The following is a 22387-nucleotide window of genomic DNA, read 5'->3' as shown; positions in this document are numbered from 1 at the left end:
TCCTGTGTCTCTCTTTACGTGGGACACGATAAGGCGGCAATCGAAAGAAGACGGGTTCGGATAAAGATCGGACACACACGGGAGAGACGAGAAAAGAAAAGAAAAAGAAAGAAAAAGAAAAATGCCTAAACGAGCCGGTTGGTTGAAAAGACTTCCAGGAGAGGGCCAGCTCTTTCTAGAACTTGTAATGCAACGGGAAAAGACTTGAACGAACGAACGTGCGACCCGCGATTTCAATGCAATACACAGACGACAAGTGGTCAAATTTTGACAAGAAAAGTAGATCTTATTTGAATAACCGGTTCCGTCATCGGTCTCGGCTGCCGGTGGGTGCTGCTCGGACAGCACACACAACACACACACGGACACGGTCGTACGACGACCGAATGGGTCCGAAAAGAAAACATACGGGTAGGTGGTACTGGTATGCATCTCCCTCCATCAAAGAAGGCGGAGAGGACGATGTGTGGGAATGAGATCAAACAACCCAGCGCTCCATCCAACTGCGGCACCAAAGTGTAGCAATCCATCTCTCTCTCTCTTTCTCTTTCTTCTTTCTCCGGTTCTAATCTTATATAATATTATATATACCTTTATTTATTTATTTTTTTGTTTCTTCTGTCCGAGTATTTATTTGTTTTTTTCTTGTTTGTTTGGACTGCCGTTTATGTTGTCTTCTCTTCGGCGCACACTTTTATGCGCCTTCCCCCCCCCCCCCCCTCTCTCTCTTCTTCTGATTTCGACACAATTCGATTCGCCTCTTTGTCGCCGTCGCCGTTTCGTTTGTCGAGTTCCGGCTCATTTCGCCACGAGTCCATGAAAGGCCAAAAGACGACCAAAATCGACCCGAAGAAGTTGCGCTGAGCAGTGTTCTCGATTCGGATCGTCTATGTTGCCCCCCTTTTTTGATATCCCCCCTATCCTTTTACAAGAGAGAATGGCCAGCAGAAACAAACAAACAAACAAACAAAAAACCCGAAATAATCGGCATCAACATTGATATGCAAACGGCGTCTTGTGTGTGTGTGTGCCTGAAAATGCTCTCCTTTGCCCGTCCTGCGTCGTCGCTGCTGTCCGAAAAAGCCTAGCCAAAGGGCCAAGACAAGAAAATGTACGAATTTTATAAAGAAAGGTTCAATGGCTTTGAAAAGTGGGCGCTGCTGCTCTTTGATTTCACGTGTGTAGATATATATTATTGTTGGGCTGAGAGGCGCGTGCCGCTGCCGCCGCTTTTGCTACCGCTGTCATTCTCGCTGTCGTCGTCGCAATCTGAGCGGCGCGGCTTTCAAATGCCTATATAACGGGCCGCGTTGAGATGGCGCAGTCTTGTCTCTTCTCAACGCTTTGACCATCGCGGGGGAATCAGCGACGTAAAAAAAAAATAAAAAGGAGAAACAAAAAACTACAAAAAAAAACAAAACAAAAAAGACAAAAAAGACATTAAGTGCTTTTTTTGTTTTTTCTTAGCCATCGCTATATAGTAGCTCCAACTTTGGGGTTTCAGGCTAAAGGGTCGAGATACCGCCAGCGCTCTAGAGCCACCGGTTCATATCGGCAGAGGGTTGGCTTGCTCGACTGTTCTTCTTTTGTTCGCCATTGAGAGCGGACCGTGACGCACGCACCCGCGACCTGCTCCATCGCGGAACAAACGAACCCAAACAGATTGAAAACAACCAAACCAAACCAGACGACGATGAAGAAAGAAGAAAATGGTCTAAAACATAAAAATCCCATTCGGAAGACCCTGAGAAGTCTTAAATGGAGTGCGCTCTTTGTATCACACAGAATAAGAGAAGAGCGATGGCTGTGCGCGTGGACAAAGAACGGCAACCTATCAACGGGTACAAACACACGCAGGTACACGCAGGGTAGCAGAGAGCGCAACGCACGCTTGTACTGTGTACAGAAAAGGAGATTGCGCGTAATGATCTGTCCATTTCGCGCATTTAAGGTCAATGCCAGCCAAATAAATGAATAAATTAAATAAATCAATAATAAAACGAACGCGCGGAGAAAATCAACTTCTGTTTTTCTTTTCGCAAGACTCGCAAAGCACGTCTAAGCAAAGAGTCACACGCATTTGGTAATTGTCTTTTGATTATTCTGTTTCATTTGTTTCACGTTTTGGTTGTTGAATTTCAGCCGGCCATAGAAGAGAGAAACACGGACTCAAGACTCTCTCTTATTTCTATCTTTCTTTCTTTCTTTCTTGGCCAACTGCTGATGGATGAGCCATTTTTGTACAAACTCCTCCCTCCCGAAGAGTCCGGCGAACGTTGACAATTTAAGTGATCCACTTGGATCCCGCGTGACTCGACTCGACAATGACAGTAATGCGCTCGATCCATAGTCGTCAGTCCATTCCACACAGAGAGCGTATTAAAAAAGAGAGAGAGAAAGAGAGAGAACAGATTTAAATGGAAGTCTGTGCGACAGTGGAGAGAGAGCTCGTTTTTCATTTCCTGCCCAATATGCAGCAGCAGCAGCAGCAGCCGAAAGTTTAAAGCCACTATATACTGGCTGGCCTCTGCTCTCTTTAGTGCGTCGCCTTCTTATGTATTTTTTTCTCTCTCTCTGTCTCTTCGGAAGGCGAACGTCATTTTTCACAAACAAACTCAAAGAGTCCAGCCGAGCGGATTCTATTTTTTGGCCGTGAACGGCTCCGACTTTCTCTCTCCCCTCTCCAACGGTTCCAACTTGTCAAAAGAATAAGATAAGATGTGCGCATTTTGTGTTGTGTCTGACCACACACACACACACACGTCGTCCACGGCACGAAAGGAAATGCCTAAACAGGTCAAATGGAATAATATAACGGAACACAGTCGGATTCAAGTCAAATCGCCATTTCTCTTCTTCGTTATTTATTTTACGTTTTATTATTTTTTTTTTTTTCCCTTTTTGTTTTCTTCTTCTCCGAGCGGCTGCGGCCCTATTATCAATGACGGAGATGATGCGCCCCGTCTGCTGGAATCACGTTCCACGCAGTTCATCTTTTCTTTCTTTTGCCTGTCCGTTCTCCATTTCTCTCGTGAATTTTCTGCTGTGGTTGTCGCAGAAAAAAAAAAAAAAAATGAAAAGAGACGCGCTCGGTGGGTTTTGACGATGGCAAACAATCTCGGTGCGGCGCGCTTCATTCCATCGAAAAAAAACCGAGGGGTGAGTGTATATAGAAAGTGAGCCAACCAAGTAGAATCGAAACAAGAGTTGAAATTCAACCGCCAAGGAAGATTCAAAAGAAAACGAGAAAAAGTGTGTGGACGACAACATCGATATTCAATCCCGCCACTCGAGCGACCGCAGTTATGGATAGCAATAGCCAAATTTATATGACATTTCGCGATATTCGAGCCGTTATCTATCGTCGGACGGTATCTAATAGCAGCGGCGGCTCTCATTCGGTTACTTTTGCCTTTTTTGCCTTCACTTGTTTCCAAGTGTCTTATCGAGAGACGATAGACGCCGGGAGGAAGAAAAAAAACAACAACAAACTCAATTAAGCTCAAAAGGTAGAAAGTAAGACACAAGTTCACTCGGAGAAGAGTAAAAATAAGAAGCGGATTCTAGTAAAATGCTGAAAATAAAACAAAATAAAACGGCAAACCAGTTCGATCGCCATCATAAAACTCGCAACCACATTCAAACTGTCAGTTGAGATAATCCATCACACGACGGGACCGACTCTCTCTGTTTCGTGAGAGAGACTCTATATAGCGAAGATGACATACCAATGGTAAATTTGGCCGTACGTATACGCGTGTAGTATACTACCTTTGACCAAAATGCTGGACGCTGTACACGACGAGATGTCCCGAACCAAAATGGCATAGAAAACAAGTTAGCGAGGCTGTTGCTGCAACAGTACTGCCCGGCGTACTACTACTACACACTAAATAATGCACATACGAAGTTTTTGAATGCAAATCCGGTTGGCGTCTATCTTTTTTCTTCTTCTTCTTTTTTTGTCTTTTTCTTTCTTATCTGGACGAAAATTGTTTTGACACGAATCTTTTTACAAGTCCGGGTTGCCTTGTGAAGCAGCCGACTAATTGCTCTCGATTGTCACGAAAAAGAAGAAGAAGAAGAGGACCAGTCCCTCTCTCTCTTGCCGCCCTTCTTCTCTGTGTCGTCGTCGTCGTTTGGCTCTTTTGCTCCGGAGGAATGTGAACGATTGCCCACCCATCATCGGCAGGACCAAGTTGGAGACCATCCATTAAGGATGAAGAGACGACCAGAACCAGCAAGTCGCCCATCCATTTCTGTTTATGTCGAGATATTTATCATGGTGACGTCATCGAGATTAGTATACATCCTGTCTGTGTTCCCTGTCCCCCCCCCACCGTCTGTGTGTCTTTCATTTTCTTCCAGAAAAATGACCACACCGGTCGAGAATCGGTACGTGGAAATGGGAGAAGCGCCGGAGATTATTCGGTGGGAACCAAAAAAAAAAAATATATATCTTTTTGGCAAAAGAAATTGCTGACAAAAGCTGGAACAATTCCGGTTTTTCTCCTTTTTACCCAACCATCCCGCCCTCCGCTTCTTATTTTTGTTTTATGGACTTGGCTGTTATTGTTGGACTGCACACGAAAGTTTGGTTTATTTCGATCAGATTAAGTCTTCTATTTTAAAATGATGATAACTATTATTAGCGGATATTATTACGTAGCAGTTTCGCTTTGGCTATTTATTGCCTTTTCGTGACGCTGTGTGTCGAAACTGTGGAGAGTGAGCCAGTTAAAGAAGGGGAGATAAGCCGTGCAAGTTATTGGCAGGGGAAAAAAAAAAGGCGAAACAATGTCAAGCGTGCGGGCAGAAACACTCGCCGTATTAATGTGCGTTGATGGTATTCCCGGGAAATCTCATAATTATTTTTGACAACTTTTTAGTTCCATTTCGGGAATCGATTTTTTTTTCAACAAAAAATTTTCAATCGTTCATTTTATTTGGCCTTGTCTTTAAGCACGACTGGCAGCAGGTGCCGCAGAATGTATTCCTTTCGTTTCTTCGTCGAATTGTTCTTTTTGTTTTCGGCGAAACGAAACCCCAAATAAGAATTGATGATGGCACGTCCGTCAGCAGGCACTCACTGCATGGCAATTGTTTCCCATTTTCAGTGAAAAAAGGGCCAAGGAATAAAAGAAAAGTGCCAAAGAAGAAGATGAGAAGCTCATTGAAAATCCGATTCTGTTCCACAAAGCAAACATCAACATTTCTCAAACCCGTTGGTATATTCAAATAAAAAAAAACACCGAAAACACCGAAAACACGACGGAAAAAACAAAAAAACGAACAAGATGGGAAAGATGAGGCCCCCCTGAATTGGATGGGCGGTTTTTCAAATGAGTCGAAAGTTGACAGGCGAAGATTTGTAGCGTGAAAAGAAAAACGAGCAAAAGAATCTCCACTCTCCAGAAGAAAACAAACAAACAAACAAACAATAAGAGGTGATGCAGTACGTGTGTGTGCAGAGCGGGCAGCACGCACAGGCAAATATAGGCGGAGCGATGAGAGGGGGGAAAACGGGAAACACAAAATAGTTAAAAAAGAAAAAAAAAGGTGCTCGAGTTATTTTATTTTTTGTTTTCTCTACCAACAGACTCGGCCCATGACCACACACACGCACGCAGGGCCACATCACAGCAGCTGTATAGAGCTGCCCCGGCGGATGAGGTCTCTCTCACGCTATTACCATTTACGTGTACATAATGACGGCCGCTAATGCGTTCCATTCCAACAAATGAATTGGTTTAACCCGCTCTTCGCCCGGCACCCGCCTCGAGCTCCGTGTTATGGAAACCCTTTCCGCGCCTGTCTGCCCATGTCCCGGGCTCCCGCTGTCTGGCTGCTCTAGCTCCTGCCCGTTTGAAATAATCAGGCCAAGTCATGAATCATAACTGTTATTATCTCGGCGATGGACTAATAATCTCCATGAGGCTAACCGCACGTCGACCCAAAACTGACCGGGAAAGGGTCGGTTCATCTCTTAATGAGACGGGCAAGTCTGACGGCCGTGAATACACAAACCCTCCCCCTTTTTTTTCCTTTCAAAATGTACAAACATTCGGGATATAACCGGGCGACTGGAAAAAATTGAAAGTATGTACACAAAGAGGCCATAGCGCCGTGTCCGACTGTCAACCGGTGAGCGGCGTGTGCTTCCTGACGGGGCCGTGTTTGCCTCCGAGGAAAAGTCTATTTCAGTCCGATTCAATGATGGATGACGGGCAGGCCCACCGGGTGATGGACAGCTTTTTTTGGTATGTACCAACAGCAACAACAAGAGTTGCCTCTTCTATTCTTTCACTGGGCTGCGTAACGTGACCGCTGTTCGGGGTTCTGCCGCGCTTGCCCACTTATTTGAGAAATAAAGGCGGTCACGGTTCAAACTCTGAGAGAAGAAGAAGAAGAAGAAGAAGAAAAGGTAAACCAGTTCTGATCGATCGTACAAGGGCGTCCAGTCGAATCAAAGAGAAAGAGAGAGATCCACTTTTGATTACACGTCCAAAGCGCATCGTACGCATCCCGCATGTCGATCACAAATGGAATTTTTCTTGGCCCCTTCCAATTCTTTATTTTTTGTTGTTTCTGTTTCTGTTTTTCCCCTCGACGGTGGGCATTGCGTCGGGCAGCAACTCTCACGACCCGCCGCCCATGCCGCCACCAACGTGAATAGCTCATCGTTGCGTCATCATCTCATAGCAAACACAACGAGGGGAAAAAAATCCCCGAGTCTCTCAGCGCAACTTGCACCAGCAGCTAGGCGATTCCCCCAAAAGATTTGATTCATTAGCAGTCGGTTAGTTTGGACATGTCAGACAGCGTCTTCGTCGTCGCCGTCACGATTTTCCACCAGTCAGTCGGCCCCTTTTTCACGATCGGTTTCTTTTTTTTTTCTTCTCCCTCAGTCAAAAGTTGGTACTGAACTTTTTTTTCCCAGTGGGACTGGGGTTTCTTTTGGTTGTTTGTTGTATTATTAGTGAAATTTGTAAAAAGAAGAGGCAACCCAACGCCATCCCGTTTTTTCTCTAATCTTACGTAGAGTTCTCGTCCCGACGATCGCACACATACACAAACATTATGTTAAACAGCGGCGCGGGTTTGTCTGTGAGGCCAAGGTAATTGATACTCTACGCTGCTCATCGCGTCGTGGATTTATCAACAAAACAAACATTCAGAAGCGTTTTTGCCCCCCCCCCACCTCCTCCTCCTTTTTCTTTCCTCTTTTGGCCGTCTCTCTCTCTCTCTTTCCTGCCTGTACAGTATTTTTTTTTTCTTCTGCCGTGTGCTGGCCATCCCGGTGAAAAGGACCTGCCTAGTAGTAAATAGTAGATATCTATACGCTGAGTCTGTGCTCACGCATCAGCTGATCCATCATCTCTTTCATGATCAACAACAGCCACAATTGGGTCTTGTGTGTGTTTTCTCTTCGATTTTCGGCGGGTTTGGTTTTCCTCCGAGTTCTCAAGAGTTTTTTTTCCAACCTCTATACCTCCCCCGCGATCACACACACACACACAGAGCCGCACAAGAATAACGAATCCACCTGATCTATTCTTCATCTTTTCTTTCTCTTTCAAATGTCCCTCCCTCTCTGCTCCATCATCATCTTCTTCTTCTTGTTTTGGCCGCTGCTGCTGCTGCTGCCTCCTCTTCATCTGTTTCCATTCTTCCATTCGACGACTTCCCACCGCCACCACCCTTCATCTACCCACCCCCCCCACCACCAGTCGACTCTTGGCTCCCACTTTGAGAGCTCGAACGGGCAGCAATCAATTCAAATTCAAATCTACTCTACATGGGCCAGCCTCAATTATATGTATTGCGCTTCGGAATGCGCGCTCTGCCCGGACGCGGAGCAGCGGCAGCGGCAGCGGCAGCGGCAGCGGCAGCCGCCGCCGCTACCGCACCAACATCGCCGCATGAGAAATTATTCAATGCATTTCATATTATATTCCTTTCCGCCCGATGGAGATGCCACACAATACCAACACACACAGACACATCGGGAGAAAAGGAACAACTTACAAAAGTAAAGATAGACGTAACCCGTTGATATTTAAATACACAAAGCATATCTGGGGATGGATGGATGGATGGATTAACGGACGGATGGATGGAATGCCCGACCTGCATCATGATGTGCATTATGTGTGTGTGTGCCCCCGCTGATGGACCCGCTAGATAATGTATAGAAAAGCCATTGATGGGATATTTGCATATCAAATCAGCTCTTATACACTTATGCAGCCATGTGATACGGTGTTGTGTGGAGTGTAATTATTATTGCGCCGGGGAATATTTAGTAACTGGCTGCACGCAGCCGCCGTCTCTCGACTGTCCCACGCCGCGCAACTTCTTCTCTATATAGCTCTTGTGATGTGTGTGTTTTTCTCTAGCTTTGATTCCGTGCAAAGCCCATGCATTTCCACGGGTTCCATCATTTTTGGTTTTGTTTCCCCCCCAGGTCCGGGCATATCATCATCCAGTATATACCCGCGTGTATATCAATGCGTAATATCTCGTGTTCTTGATCGATTATCAGTGGGATTCCTCGATTGCCTCTTTCTCTTTTGTCCGTTCTTGTGTCATTGATAAAGATATATGTACATCCAATTCGATAATAAACGGCGAATGAATGAAAGAGAGCCTCACCTATTCCCTTATTCCCAATAATAATCCTGCGCTAGAGGAAAAACGGAAAAACATTCCTTCGATATTTTTTTGTTTTGTTTTGACAAAGAGAATTGGTTGGAGATGTTTGTTGTCTACATGATATGCCCGCGGAGGACGGGTCGCGTGTCCAGTCGCCCGCCGAGAGAGACACGGGCCTCGCTCATCGACGGTACCTCCGATTTTCTCTCGGCTGACGCCAAATGAAGCCCGTCAGCGACAATTTCGGTCGAATCGAAGGCTCTCCTTCATATTCTTATATATCTTCTTCCTCTCTCGGATCCTTCGTGTTACATTCACAAAGTGGCCGTGCCATTTGAAATCTCCATGTGCGCACAGCCGAAGCCTCATCATCCCATCTTCATCTTATTTCGAGATTTTTTTAAAAATACCGACATGATGGCGCAGCCAAGAGAAAATGGCATGCCCGACTCGAGAAGAGCCGAGAAGAGCCGAGAAGAGAAAACGCCAAACGGGCGCGCGGGTTTCATGCAATTGGGCATCAGCATGAAACTCGGCGGGAGTTTAAACGGAGGGGGGAGAGAAAACGACGTCTGATCTCGTTTAAAAACCAATTCCCGAACGAAACGAAATGAAGCCAGCAATTGGGAACCGACAAGCGGAGAATACGAATAAGGCCCGCCGCGAGACAACAATAAAAATAAATCTGAATAAGAGATGGAGAAACAAAACGCGACGAGAGCGCTATACAGATAGAGGAGGAGCAGCAGCAGCACAGAATGGAAGAAACGAAATCGGAATGAAGCAATAAGACCTCTCAACGTGATAATAAATCCGGCATTTAGATATAATAATGAACTTGTCAGCTGTTGTGCCGAGAGGGGGAAAATGGAAAAAAGAAACAAAAACGTATAGGCTGATGCGCTCAGTCCGAAATGGGGAAATGTGGCTGAGATTCCGGGCCACGGTTTGGAGAGAGTATCCCGTTCGCCCGTCCGCCGAGCTATTTTCGAGGCTTTTTTATTCTCTTTGGGGGCCGCCTTGAATGGAGCCTGGCTATAGATATTGCCTGAGCTCTGGAATCGAATTTGTGTTATTGTATTTATATTAGCCAGATAAAAAAAAGGCAGCCCGGCATATACTATAGATGGCGAAGACACGAAGAGGAAAGAAGATGAATAAGACAAAAGAGGGGCTATGCGCTGGGCCGCTGGTCTGTGTCTCTATAGTAGGCAAGGCTTATAGTTTAGGTTAAAAGTATACAAGGTAAGAAAGGTCTCCGCTCTCTCCGTCATATCGCGACGGGGGAGAGTCGGGCCGGGGCCGGGGTCTTCCTCCGATGAGGTATATGCAAATGATGGGCATCGTCGTCCACCTGCCTATTAGAAAAACGGAATGGAAACAAAAGAGCGCAGCGCCCAGCATCACGCCAGTGGAATTATTTTTTATTTCTTTAATTCCGGTGAACATCTCGCACACAAACGCGCAGTCAAAAGAGGGGGGAAACACACACACACACACAGAGGAATGCATCGCGTTTTTTTTTTCTTCTTCTTCTGTCCGAATTCCCTCGGCTCCTATACATGTAGAGTCCCCCATCCGACACACACACACACGGCACAGTCGGGAAAATCACATAGAGATATAAATAAATATATATCTATAAAAAATTGTTGGAAACACGCAAAGGAGTATAGGGTCACGCGTGCCGAGAAGACCCCGGTCCAGCGGCTCAAAAAAACAAAAAAAAAGAACAAGAAATGCTCGCCGTCGTCCCTCTTCCATTACATCCCCCCCTCCACATCTCTCCATGTATATACGTAACCTATAGGATACGTGTATATATATCTAATATCTATCTATCCCCCCTCGATTCGTTATTCGAGCGGCGGCGGGATTCACCTCACTCGCGCGGTCCCACCTTCTCACAGCCACTGACGCCAACCACCGCCAGCTCCGTTCGTTCGTTCGTTTTTTTCTTTTTTGTTGTTGTTGTTGTTCATGATAGAAGCGCATTTTCATCATCACAACGCGCAAGGGAAACGAGGAAAGAAGAAGAGAAAAGACAATCACGTGATGGATCAATGCGTCTTCTTGCCTCATCCTTTTTCTCTCACTGGGAATATACAACATGCGGACGATTCCGAATTCACGAGATGATTGCGGCGGCGGCGGCGGCGGCCGGAGCGCCGGTGACGGGGCTCGGCGGCAGTGGCGGCAGCAGCAGCAGCAGCAGCCCTCTGCGTGCGCGCCCGTTTTGTTTTCTTGCCTCCGCGTGTACAGCTCGCATCTCACGCATAGATATTCCTAGTCCCGGTTGATTCTTTATATATAGTAGTATTGGTGCCCCTCTCGCGTGGCTATTTTTGTTGATGTTTTTGTTTTTGTTTTATACGTTTTATAGAGTCGCACCACGTGGTGTCATCGATTCCCGACCGCGTTCGATCGATTATGATTACCAGGGTAGGGTAGGCGTTATACGTGATTTATTGGGCGGATCGAAACGGGGCCCGGCCACATATAGCGGCTCACCTCATGCGATAAAGATCAAACGAGATTTTAAACAGCAGTTAGCTTAAACCATCCATGCACGTAGGATATTGTATATTATACACAACACACAGAGTGTGTGTGTGTGTGTGTGTAGATATAAAATTCCTGGACTGTAGTCAAGAAGGCGCTTCACTTGAAATAACAGCACTTTGATGATTACATAAGACCAGCGCGTACACAACATGGACTGGGACGAGTTATTTTGATTTTTATCCTGCCTTTTCTGGGGTGTATATTTATACTATGTCCACAATTGTTGACATAGTATTTCCCGGCGCATTTCTTATTTATTTACGACAACAACCAAAGCGACTCGGAGAGGGGACTAGGCTCGTTGCTCACCGGCAGCTTCACCCGTCCGAATTTCAGGATAACACACTGCGACTACAGCGTCCATCGGCAATGTATCATTTCAGGATTTTTGTTTTGTTTTTTGGTTCGACGCGCAACTTTTGTTTTGGACTTTTGGGTGAGGAGGGCACGGGGTACACATGCAGCCATTTCCTTATCATCTCCTTTTTGATTTAAACGCTGACGATTACGATCAGACAATAACACGAAGTGAAGGAAACACACACACAGACGGTGGAACCGGTGAGCTGTCCTCCTAGGGGTTTGAGTTGGACACAGAGACAAGACACACACGGAAGAAGAATTCCAAAGGGAAAAAAAAGAAAACAAATGGCTTCGTCCCAAAAAACAGGCGAAATGGAAAAGAAAAAAACAAAAGAAAACTAACACGAAAACTTTCTTTCTTCTATTTCTTGTTATTCATTTTTTTGTTTGCCCGTTCACGCGTTCAACCCACCCCCTTGAACGCAGTCAGTCCTTCACGCGGGTCTCAACGGCAATCGCAAAGCACAAAACGGAAGAATGTTTTTCTTCTTCTTCTCGGCTCATCATCATCATCTATCGCCCAATATTCATGCTCGCCGTCACGTAGACAGACATTTGCATATAAACGATGTGCCGTGGCTGTCGAAACGCTCGTGTCGTCATCATTGATTTGTTATTCGACGACACCAGCAGCAGCGACGACGAGAGTCGAGGCGCAGAGGCGACGGCCCTGACGGGCGGGTTATGATAGCCAACAGTGTGGGCGAAAGGGTTATTTCGGGTTATTTCCCTTTCAGTTAATTCATTTTTGTTTTTCCTCTTTTTATATCTCGTACGGATTACTGGGCACACAATCTTTACTATTAGCGTCTCCGCAGCACAGCCCGGCGCGTGCAGTCGATGAACTATTGCCTGGGTGTTTTGTGATTACAGAGACGCGCATGCAGACACGGAATATCCATCCGGGTTGATGGGTTGCCCAGTCAGCAAAGCAGGAGTCCAATATGATTTTTACAAGACGAAAATAAGAAGGAAAAAGAAAGAAAAAAAGGTCGTGGCCAGGGGTTAATTGAAGGAGCGGCCGAGCGTGGCGGCGCGTGCCGGATCGCGCATCCGACGCCAGCAGTCCCGTCAGGAGTGCCTTTTCATGGGGCCTACGATGTGCGCTGGCGAAGGCGAGCGCGGCCGAGCGCAAACGCATCTGAGCTGCTGAGCACCTCAGCGGGACCCGCCAAGGCTGCGGGGTCACCATCTTTTCCCCTTTTCTACGGTGTATAGATAGATAGATTCTCTCGCTCGCTCTACCGTAACACAAATCTAAAAAAGAGCCTCAAATCCCTAACCAGAAAAAAAGGTCTTGTGGCGCGCTTGTCTATTTGCTGTTTGGATTTGTGTTCAAATGTTCATTCGTCATTCGTCATCGCGACAAACCAAGCGGCGACGACGACGGCCATCACCACAACATTATCGGAGGAGCACTCGGTCCGGCCGAAAAACCACCCATGCAATGGGACATGACGGCCATGTGGAATTGTGAATGTGACTGGCTGGCTATATATATATAAATACACTGTAAATATTAGATTACGATGATATGCCCTTTTACGCGATTCAAATGTTGCGCCGAAAAATGTTTTGGTTTTTTCTATCTTCTCCAGACTGCGTATTATAACTACCAACCGGAAAATAAAACACAATAAAAAGAATAATAACAATAAGTAGAAGTAAAGTAAAAAGAAAAAAAAAAGGGAAGAAGTATTAGTTATAAATAAATAAATATGGCGCTGCACCTCTCTATATATGCCAGGCAAACGAAACAGTCTCTTAATACTTTTTCCTTCTTCTTCTTCTACCGGACTGCGTCGCCCGGGAAAAAAAAATAAGCTGCACTCACGCCGAGAATTTTATTCCTTATCTATTTACAGTGAATATAAGATAAAGAAGAAGAGTTTCGCTCGGCTGGTTGGTTCAACCTGTCCATCTTCTCCTCCACTCAATTTGCATGATGCGCCGCAATATTATGTAGACACACACACACACACGTACGCATGAATAAATATGATGTTAGCATCGTAAAAAACGAATCCAATAAAATCCGATATACGAGAGAAGAGGCTCACACACACACACACATCCACAGAGAGAGAGAGAGAGAGAGAGAGAGAGAGAGAGAGAGAAAGAAAAACACAACAAAGTGACGTCGTATCATAACCGGCTGGAACTCGGCACACACGCAAAGACGCTTCGACGCAGCACCAAACACAATCGATCGGAACCGATTGGGAAACATTAAAAAATACCGTAATTGATTACAACTTGGACACGTCTCTCTCTCTCTCTCTCCTTCTTATTCGTCCTCGCTCGTATACACAGTCTCGTGTGAATGTTATTACAGAAGAAGAATAAGAAGAAGAATAGTGCACACACAGCTCGCAGAGTTCTGACTGAACCATCACCCAGAGCTCGTAATATTCGATTCATCTGTTTAACCGCGTGATGCATGATAATGATTACACCGTGGCTTTTTGGTTACATTATATAAGCAGCTATTCGTTTTCCTTTTCTTGTTTCTTTTTTTTCCGCGCGATCACGGAGATGAGATCGTATAACACACACACACAAAAAACAAAAAGGCCTCGACCATCAGCAGCCAGCGAGAGGGAAAATGGAAAGAAGAATCAGAAAACAAGTTTCGATGATTTATTAGATTAGATTGGAATACCGACAGCCACAAAACGGGTGGGATGAGCGTAATCGAAACTTTTTGTTTTATTCCTTACGAGTTTTTCTTCTTCCTTTCGACTTGTCATCACGACTCTATCTAACAAACGATCCGAACGCCAAAAAACCAAAAAACCAAAAAAGAAATTGGCCAATTCTCCGCTTTCACATGAACGAAAACCCACGTGTTGCTCACAAACTGTTGGCCCTGGATTTGATATTTAGTGCTACGATAGTTTTCGACATTCCGAAACGAAAAGCAGAAGAAGAATCCCAGGAAATGTTATACGAGCCTATACAACCTATTATTTGTCGGAGGGTTTCGCTGTGGCTGCTATATCGCCCGTGCCAATATAATATCATCCATCGCTGGACGGCTCGCCAAAAAGGAAAGGGAAGGCCATACGTAAACGAATGGCATTTCAAGTGCTGACGCGTTGAGGATGCTGCCTGCGCTATAGCTGCAGCGGCCATATAACGTTTGAAATAAAATCAGAGACTTTATTGGAAAGAAGAAGAAGAAGAAAGAGATAGAAAGAGAGAGAGAGAGAGAGCGTGATGAAGAGAGCTTGCAAGATTGCTAGTGCTACATCTCCAAACAATCGAAACCGCCGCCGACGAAAGAGAAGAAAAACTTTTTTGGCTCTTGTTGGAGGTTTTTAAGACAAGAATTCTCAGTTTTTTGGTGGGGGAGCCATCAGACGATCGGTATATGGGAAAACGAGAAACACCTGACGTTATTACACGTATTATGATTGTACTAAATAATATTCGGTCCTTTTTTTTGTCTATTTCTGCGAGGTCCAAGCTGTAAAAACAACAACGGGAAACAGTCAAAGGGCAGCAATAGTCTTTATTTTCTACCCTTTTTTTCTTATCGTGTTCATCAGCGGTCCCATCGACCGCGTCTGCTCACTCCGAAGGTAACGGCCCCTCAAAATCATCTCCGTCTCGTCACAACCGGCGAGCGCGCAGAGTTTATTTCCCAGCTTTTATTTTCGGCTGGATGGTGGGGAAAAAATAAGGGAGATGATTTTGTTGTTGTCCGTTTCCCCCTTTTTAGCGGCTTGTCGAAACTGTCTGCCAATCCATTCGCTTCTTGTGACTTGAATGTTTCTTTGGTATCTCCATTTGCTTGTTCTTCGCAGAGTGGAGAGAACCTCTTGCCCCTTTTCCCCGTACCTATACGACACAAGGAACGGCGGAAGACAAAAAGACTTTTGGGTAGAAAAGAGAGGTCCGATTATCAGCCGAGATTGGTTGTCGTTCAACCTGTTGCGTCCTCGTTCACGACGGACGTCTCCGTTCCCGCTCAGGTCCCATAGTCCCCCCCTTAACAGTTCTTAAGAGTCGACCTTTTGAGTATCTAAGCATAAAGGACACACGTGTGCATGTTATTTCGTCGTTAAAACATGGAAAACGCTGCCCAAAAAAACAAACTGGACTGCGCATTTCTCTCTCTTTTCAGAGAGCATTCAGCATCGACTCTTTGGAAATCGTTCAGATTATTGAGTACATGTTCACGAACTTAACGCAGATGAACCTTTCCGCCGTTGCTGGTGGATGCAGACAGCAGCAACGGCTAGGCAGTTATGCCAGTTCGAATAGTCATTTGAATCGCTTAGAAATTGAAAAGAAGAAAAAGAAAAGAAAAAAAGGGGCAGCTCTTAAACGCAGCTCCGCCGGCGGAGGTGGTTTCTTCAAAGTGCCGTGCGAGTCTGCGCTGTGGAACCATTTGAATTCAAAGTGCTCCCCAATCTTGAACGCTATCGGGAGGAAATGTTTTCGTCTTCTTTTTCTTCGTGTATTGCAGTTAGATATTGGGAAGGGGTAGAGAGGTAGAGAGAGAGGTAGAGAAAGAGAAACAGCCCGAAACGGATGGCGACGGCCGACGAGACGACGGTAGGTGGGAGTGTTTTTATTACCGTTTCATGTGGAGGGACGATTGGCGGGGATCGCGCGGTACCCATCGAGAAGAGGCTGTTTCTCTTTTTCTTTTTTTTTTTTTTAAAGAAGGGATATACACTCTTTTCTCTCTCCTCTCTGGGGCGCGGGCAGGGGGTCCTTCTCCCGGGGCACGGCGGTTAAGGAGAAGAAGAAGGGCCGGGACGATTTTTTCGGACTCTATCCGCACAGCGCAAGTCTTCTTCGCTTTTTTCGATTCTTTCTCTTTTTTTCTTATTTTTTTTTTTTTTTTGTGAACATTTACAACGAAATTTTTATAACTTCATATTGAAATATTTGTTCGGATGGGTTCAGGTTGCGCTATGGATTTTTTACCCGTTTTTCTCCTCTTTTTTTTAAGACTTTCATTTTATTTTGTTGCCTTTTCTACAGTATAAAAAACGAGCACGGCAATAAAAGAGCAGACCAGACACCAAAGTTGAGAAAAGATGTGAAAAAAAAGGGAAGCGGGAGATGAGCCAACCCCAACACGAGAAGAAGAAGAGGTGCTGCTATACATGACCGAGAAAACATCAACCAGAAAGAAAAAAGAAAAAAATGAAAAGAAAGGTCTGTCGATATTTATACAGCATCCGCTCGGGAGCCCTGCATTTAATCGCCTCATCAAAGTTAACACATTTCCTCTCTTCGAAAATTCTCAGGTTTGAAATGTAAAATGGCAGTTACTATATAGCACCAAAAGTGATAAAAAAAATAATAATAATTTTTTTTTTTCGTCTAACTCTCCTCAACTTTAACTTGACCCCCTGTTATCTTTCTGGCGTTTTTCCCGCTGCACTTCTCGGAATCGAATAAAAACAAATGACCTTATCTTTCTTTTCTTTTTTTTTCTCGTTCTTTTCTTTATCCATTGCGCCGCAATAATCAATCGAACAATAGACCACCACCAACACTGAAATGATCATGTTTTAAACATTCAAACGGCCTCAATTATGGACGAGGCGCAAGGCCATCGATTGTGTTCGGCGTGTCGTTCCAAACGGCTCACGCCGGCCTTGGTCTATTCTCTTCTCTTGTTTTCTTCTCATCTCACATCTCTCACTTCTCCTCCGTTTCATTGCACGTGTAATATGCGCCTCTCATCCCGTTCAAAAGAGTCTCACACCACGTCGCACGGTATACGCCTTAAACAGTCAGCTATCAAAAAGTCAAAGAAAGTGACAAAAGAAAAGAACACAACGTCCAAGTCCAAAGCAATTCAACCGGCGGATGTGCAAGGAAACAGATAATGCCTTTGTTGCAAATATAACGGCCGATACGCAACCCCGCGGGAGAAAAACAATTACAAACACGACAGCCAAACAAAAAAAAAGGGGGATGTGCTGAAGAAAGAGCGTGTTTTTTTATTATTATTTTAAATATCTATTGGCTATTCTCTGTGCGGACGGCTTCGATCGTGATCTACCGCGGCGCAGCATAGAGTCCATATCGTTCACGCTGTATCGAGACCAATCGATTCAGCCACGCCAATCGCTATATGCAGCTACACGCACTGACAGTTTGCGGCGACACATTTCGGTCCGAGGCGGAACAAAAACATGAACGGGAAAAAGAACAGAAAAATACAAAAACAAGATGAATAATAGAATCAAAACGGAATTTCGTGGCACGACCGACGATGACTTTGACTTGAGTCATCGCCTTTTTCTTTCGTTTTCATTGAAAGTATTTTTTGTTTTTTTTTGTTTTTCCCCTTTTTCCTTCATTCCATTGGCCGTGCGACCGCAGCGGAATCAATGGGAATCCACTCTTCTCCCTTTCTCACTCAGAAAAATTGAAAACGTGTAGCGATAAGCGTCTGACAGAAATGCAACTAATAGTTAACTGGGTCAACTGCGTGGGAAACGATTTGGCGATGTGGTGTGCTGGTGCCAGTGTCTGGTGCTGTGTCCAACCGTGTTTCACGCCGGAAAAAAATGAAAAAAAAAAAAGAAGAAAACCCAACGGTCGTCGTTCGGAGAAAAATGAAACAAGATCCACACGTTGGACGGAATGACGCGGTCTGAACTCGGTCGTGTCCTGTGCTCCGTCTTTGATGGACATGGAGACCATGAGACACAAAATGATAGAACACGATAAATCAGGGGGATGCACAAAAGATGCAAAGAAATCAATAGTGTGTGTGTGTATGGGGAAAAGTAGGAGACCTTCAAAACCTTCCCCAAGAGTTTCGACATGACGCCAAAGGAGCTATGCACTAAACAGGCATCTCGTCGATATTTTATTCAAGTCGAATGTTTCTTTCTTCTATTTTTCTTTCTTTTTCGCTTGTTTGGTTTGTTTTCTTTCGTTTTTATGTGGGATGGTTCGCCGTATTAGCTCCGAGAACCGGATTCGGTCGAGATGGAGAGAGAAACAATGAAAATCGTCGAACGTTCAGGGGTCCTCCCGACAGCGTAACAAATAGGGGGGAGAAAAATGAACGAACGAACCGAACGCCAATGGCGCCAGAGACATAACTTTTTTCGCTGCTGGGATTTTTGGCAGAGGCAAAAGAAATTTTAAACAACCAAAAATCAATTTGACCGGGCCTATAATACCTCAATGGGAAAAAAAAAAAACATTTCGAGAGGAGAATTTATTTAAATCAATAAAACTGGGGATATAGTCATCGGATGTTTTCTGAATGTGTCCTCTTTGTTTGGATTTTTTTGTCAGGACAACGTCACCCACTAAAAATGACACTCCATCACCAAGTCAACATTGAATCAAAAGCACATTGCTCCTTTGTTCCATCGCGACATCGACGGAAATATCTTTCACGATCCAGTGCGGAATTTATAGCGTTTTCCACTTGCCCGTCACTGCATCTCAACTACATCGGAAAGTTCAAACAAAATTTTGATTCCATTGTCTAAAGAATTGCCTGTATACTAACGGAATGGGGGAAATGATGACTTCACCTTGTCGCCAATTAAGGCGTTCACCTAGCTCAACGAGGAGGTGCCGGTGTAGTGGCATATCCCTCTTGGTCATACAATTTTCGAGTTGCACTTTACTTGAAGTGTTTATAGTTAAAATATTTTGGAATACAATTGTTTACCCACAGACAAAGTTGTGAGGTACAAAAACAGGCCTGATCAATAGTGTCGTTCGACAAACAAGTTATTACATAAAACCTTACTGAATAAACAAAAACGGTCTGAGAAAACGGCATAGCTCAGGAATAATCGTACTCTATTTAACGATTTTAAAATCAACGCCCCCAAAAGTCAAAAAGGAGGAATAGGGAGACAGTTTTCCTACCTTTATACCTGGGAAATACAGCCAGGCATCCAGAATTGCTCCATCCGCGTAGCAAAGTTGAATACACCAGGTAGGATCTGCAAAAAGGGGTCCCCGTGAATACACCCACATTCACATGGGCGTACACGAGGACACAGAGGATTTAAGAAAGGGGAAGAAGAGATACGTAACTCGATCGGCCTTGGACATAACTCGATGAAATGGGATGCTGTTTATCTAAATGAAAATAAAAAAATGGGTTATGAAAAAAATATTTACAAAAAAAACAAGTAAAGAAAAGAAAATGAGACAGTAGGTAAAACATAATTTCGATAAATGGGAGAGTGGAAGATTTCCATGTAGTACACTAAATTTATGCAAGTCATGCATCATTCAAATGTTTAGCAGATAACAGAAATAAAAGTAACACAAATCATTATCCCAGCGATAATAGTGAGATTGTTGATGATGCAGGTCAATACCAGCACAGGTAAAACTTGCATGTTATGTTGTTACGATGGCTGGCTCAGGCCTAAAATGTTAAGGTTACAGCTTGCAAACAAACTGCTATGCATCAACAGGGGGCTTACACGATAAATTCATGTCAGGAACTAGCATTTCACTATTTTGGAGCAGATTTATCTTCTATTTAACCTCCCATAGCCATTCGATTATATTCTTAGTTTTATTTACCCGCCAAAATGCATGAGGTGAAAGAGCACGGAGAGCCAAGACACCGAAGTCCGAAACAGAGTTCACATGACGACCACATTTTTGTAATTTTATTAATTGTTCCATTTCTCATACAGCCACGTACGTTTCCAAATTAATCTTACATACGTTACGTACGTTTTCTTTATAATCTCAAACTTCGTCTCGTTCTCGACACTTCTTTCTAGTCTAGAGATTCGACAATAGAGACAGCAGACACTTTTCTTGTCGCTAATTAACCATGGTTACTTTAGATATCGATAGATAATTAAATCGACCCCACAGTCACCCCCTCAATATAATTGATTAATCAATCGATAATTAATTACAACCCAAAGTGTCACATAAGACCTTCCCACAGGACACTCTATCCAAGAGGGAATAAATTTATTCGGTTACGTATAACACCGGAAATACAGTTATAAAGATTTACAGAGAAATCTACCTAATGAAATTTCATGACGGAGTCAACTTTTTTATACGAATATTCAAACATCGAGGAATAACAACATTATTGTGGAAAGTACCGGAAAATCTCGGACGTGGACATCAGTTCTGCTTCTCTTGAATAAAAAAAAACAGATTAGTGAGGTGATGCGAAATAATAGTTTTGTTGAGCTAATATGATTGCAACGAAAAGAAATCTTTTTTTTTTTCCTTTTCTTTCCGTTTTTTTGTGTGTGTGTTTTACATTGGGTCATTTTCTCACCGAGATTGTCGCGGTGCCTGTGAACTTCATTCAGCGCCCTGTTATCAGCGCACGTACTACCGCGTATGTTCGTATGGACATGGCATTATATTCCTCACGGCTGATTGAATCTTAAGGCGACATAAACTACTACTGTGTAACGTACCCCTCTGCAATGTCAAATGTAAAAAGAAAAAAAGAACTTTCGAGGCGAGAAAAGAAAAAGAAAAAATACGCAGAATAAAAAAATAGAAAAGAAAGCCGAGGGTGATTTCCCTATAATAGCGGGGCCTGTCTACTTATACCGCCGATGCGCATTATAACAACAGGGGAAAACTGATCCGATAGGAGGCGAATGAAGCTGAAAATAAAGCAAGTATAGATCACCTGCTGCGACGCCCGATCATTCAATGGACTGTGTAGGATGCAGCGCTATTATTGTGTAAAATCTCTCTCCCCTCGTTGGCTCGCTCTCCCTAGTCATAAGGCGCATACATGAGGTGTGCCCCGTGTGGGGCGCCGAAACGGGCGGCGTCGCCGACAAAAGACCTCGTTCGCGTCCGGCCGACCACCGGCCGCACAGCGTATATACAGAGTACTGTGGGCTAGATTACACAATAGACCATTTGCGGGTGAGGAAGGAGGGGTTTACTTTTTTATTCTTTTTTTTATTTTACTGATTGACAAGGCAAACTGAACTCGCTTGAAGAGATTTGTCTTTCCAACCAGCAACGAGTTTTTTCTCTCCTTTTGTCTCCCTTTTTGGTTTAATATTGTGATTGTTAAAAGCTCCGTAAATTGAATGTATCACGATCGAGTGGGGCGGAGACTGCGAGGCTCGTTATGGCGAATCATGGTGTGTGTAACCTGTTCATTCCTATTCAGCTCCTCCTCTATACGCCTCCTATATGCGAGTTCCTTATTTCGTTTCTTCATCAGAGTTTCATTTCTTTTCTTTTTTCCCATCTGTCCGTCCGTCCGTTCGTCCGTCTGTTTTTTTTTCCCACTTCTTCTTTTTCCTTTTATCCCCCAATCAAGTTAGATTCGCTTTGTCGCAATGGACCTCTCGGACAGAAAAATTTAAGCTCGCTCCGTTCCGCCTCGTTCCCTCAACTGATTTTCTCTTCTCATCTTTTTCTTTTCTTTCGGTCTCCGCGTCGGTTCCTGATGGGAAACACTTATCGACGCCACAAAATAACATGAACAAACGTTAGTTTCGTGTTGTTTGTGCCCAATGCGCCCGGTCAAATGCTCGGCTCGTCTATAGCTGAGTGCTGCGGTGAGAACGAACCGGAAAGAAACGATCCGACACTGGCACCATCCAACCTATCGCAATTAATCCTCCTAGTTACGACCCAACGACCGGCCGGCCCAAGCGACTCATGACTTGTTATTCACGATAAATGTCACATTGATACGGACATTACAGCAGAGAGAGAAAGAGAGAGAGAGAAAAACATTTTTTTCCCCACCGACCACAACAAAACAAAACCGATTTTTCTTTTTATATTTAAGTCGATTCGCCTTTTAACCTTTTTCTCTCTCCTTTATTTA

General features: G+C 44.4%; 1 long non-coding RNA gene across 2 annotated transcripts in view; it reads right to left on the bottom strand.

The window, feature by feature from the left end:
* Nucleotides 1-20197, bottom strand: part of LOC124337927 — a 41433-nt gene extending 21236 nt beyond the window's left edge. For both annotated transcript variants that reach the window (XR_006917575.1, XR_006917576.1), the window contains exons 1-2: nucleotides 20128-20197; nucleotides 19456-19671 (exon numbers count right to left, since the gene is read on the bottom strand). This is a non-coding gene — a long non-coding RNA (uncharacterized LOC124337927). The remainder of the gene's footprint in view (nucleotides 1-19455; nucleotides 19672-20127) is intronic.
* Between the last annotated feature and the right edge of the window lie 2190 nt (nucleotides 20198-22387).

Source organism: Daphnia pulicaria, chromosome 4, assembly GCF_021234035.1.
Source record: "Daphnia pulicaria isolate SC F1-1A chromosome 4, SC_F0-13Bv2, whole genome shotgun sequence".
Classification (NCBI taxonomy): Eukaryota; Metazoa; Arthropoda; class Branchiopoda; order Diplostraca; family Daphniidae; genus Daphnia; species Daphnia pulicaria.
The sequence above is the reverse complement of the archived record's forward strand: the minus strand, read 5'-3'. Positions and strand labels throughout refer to the sequence as shown.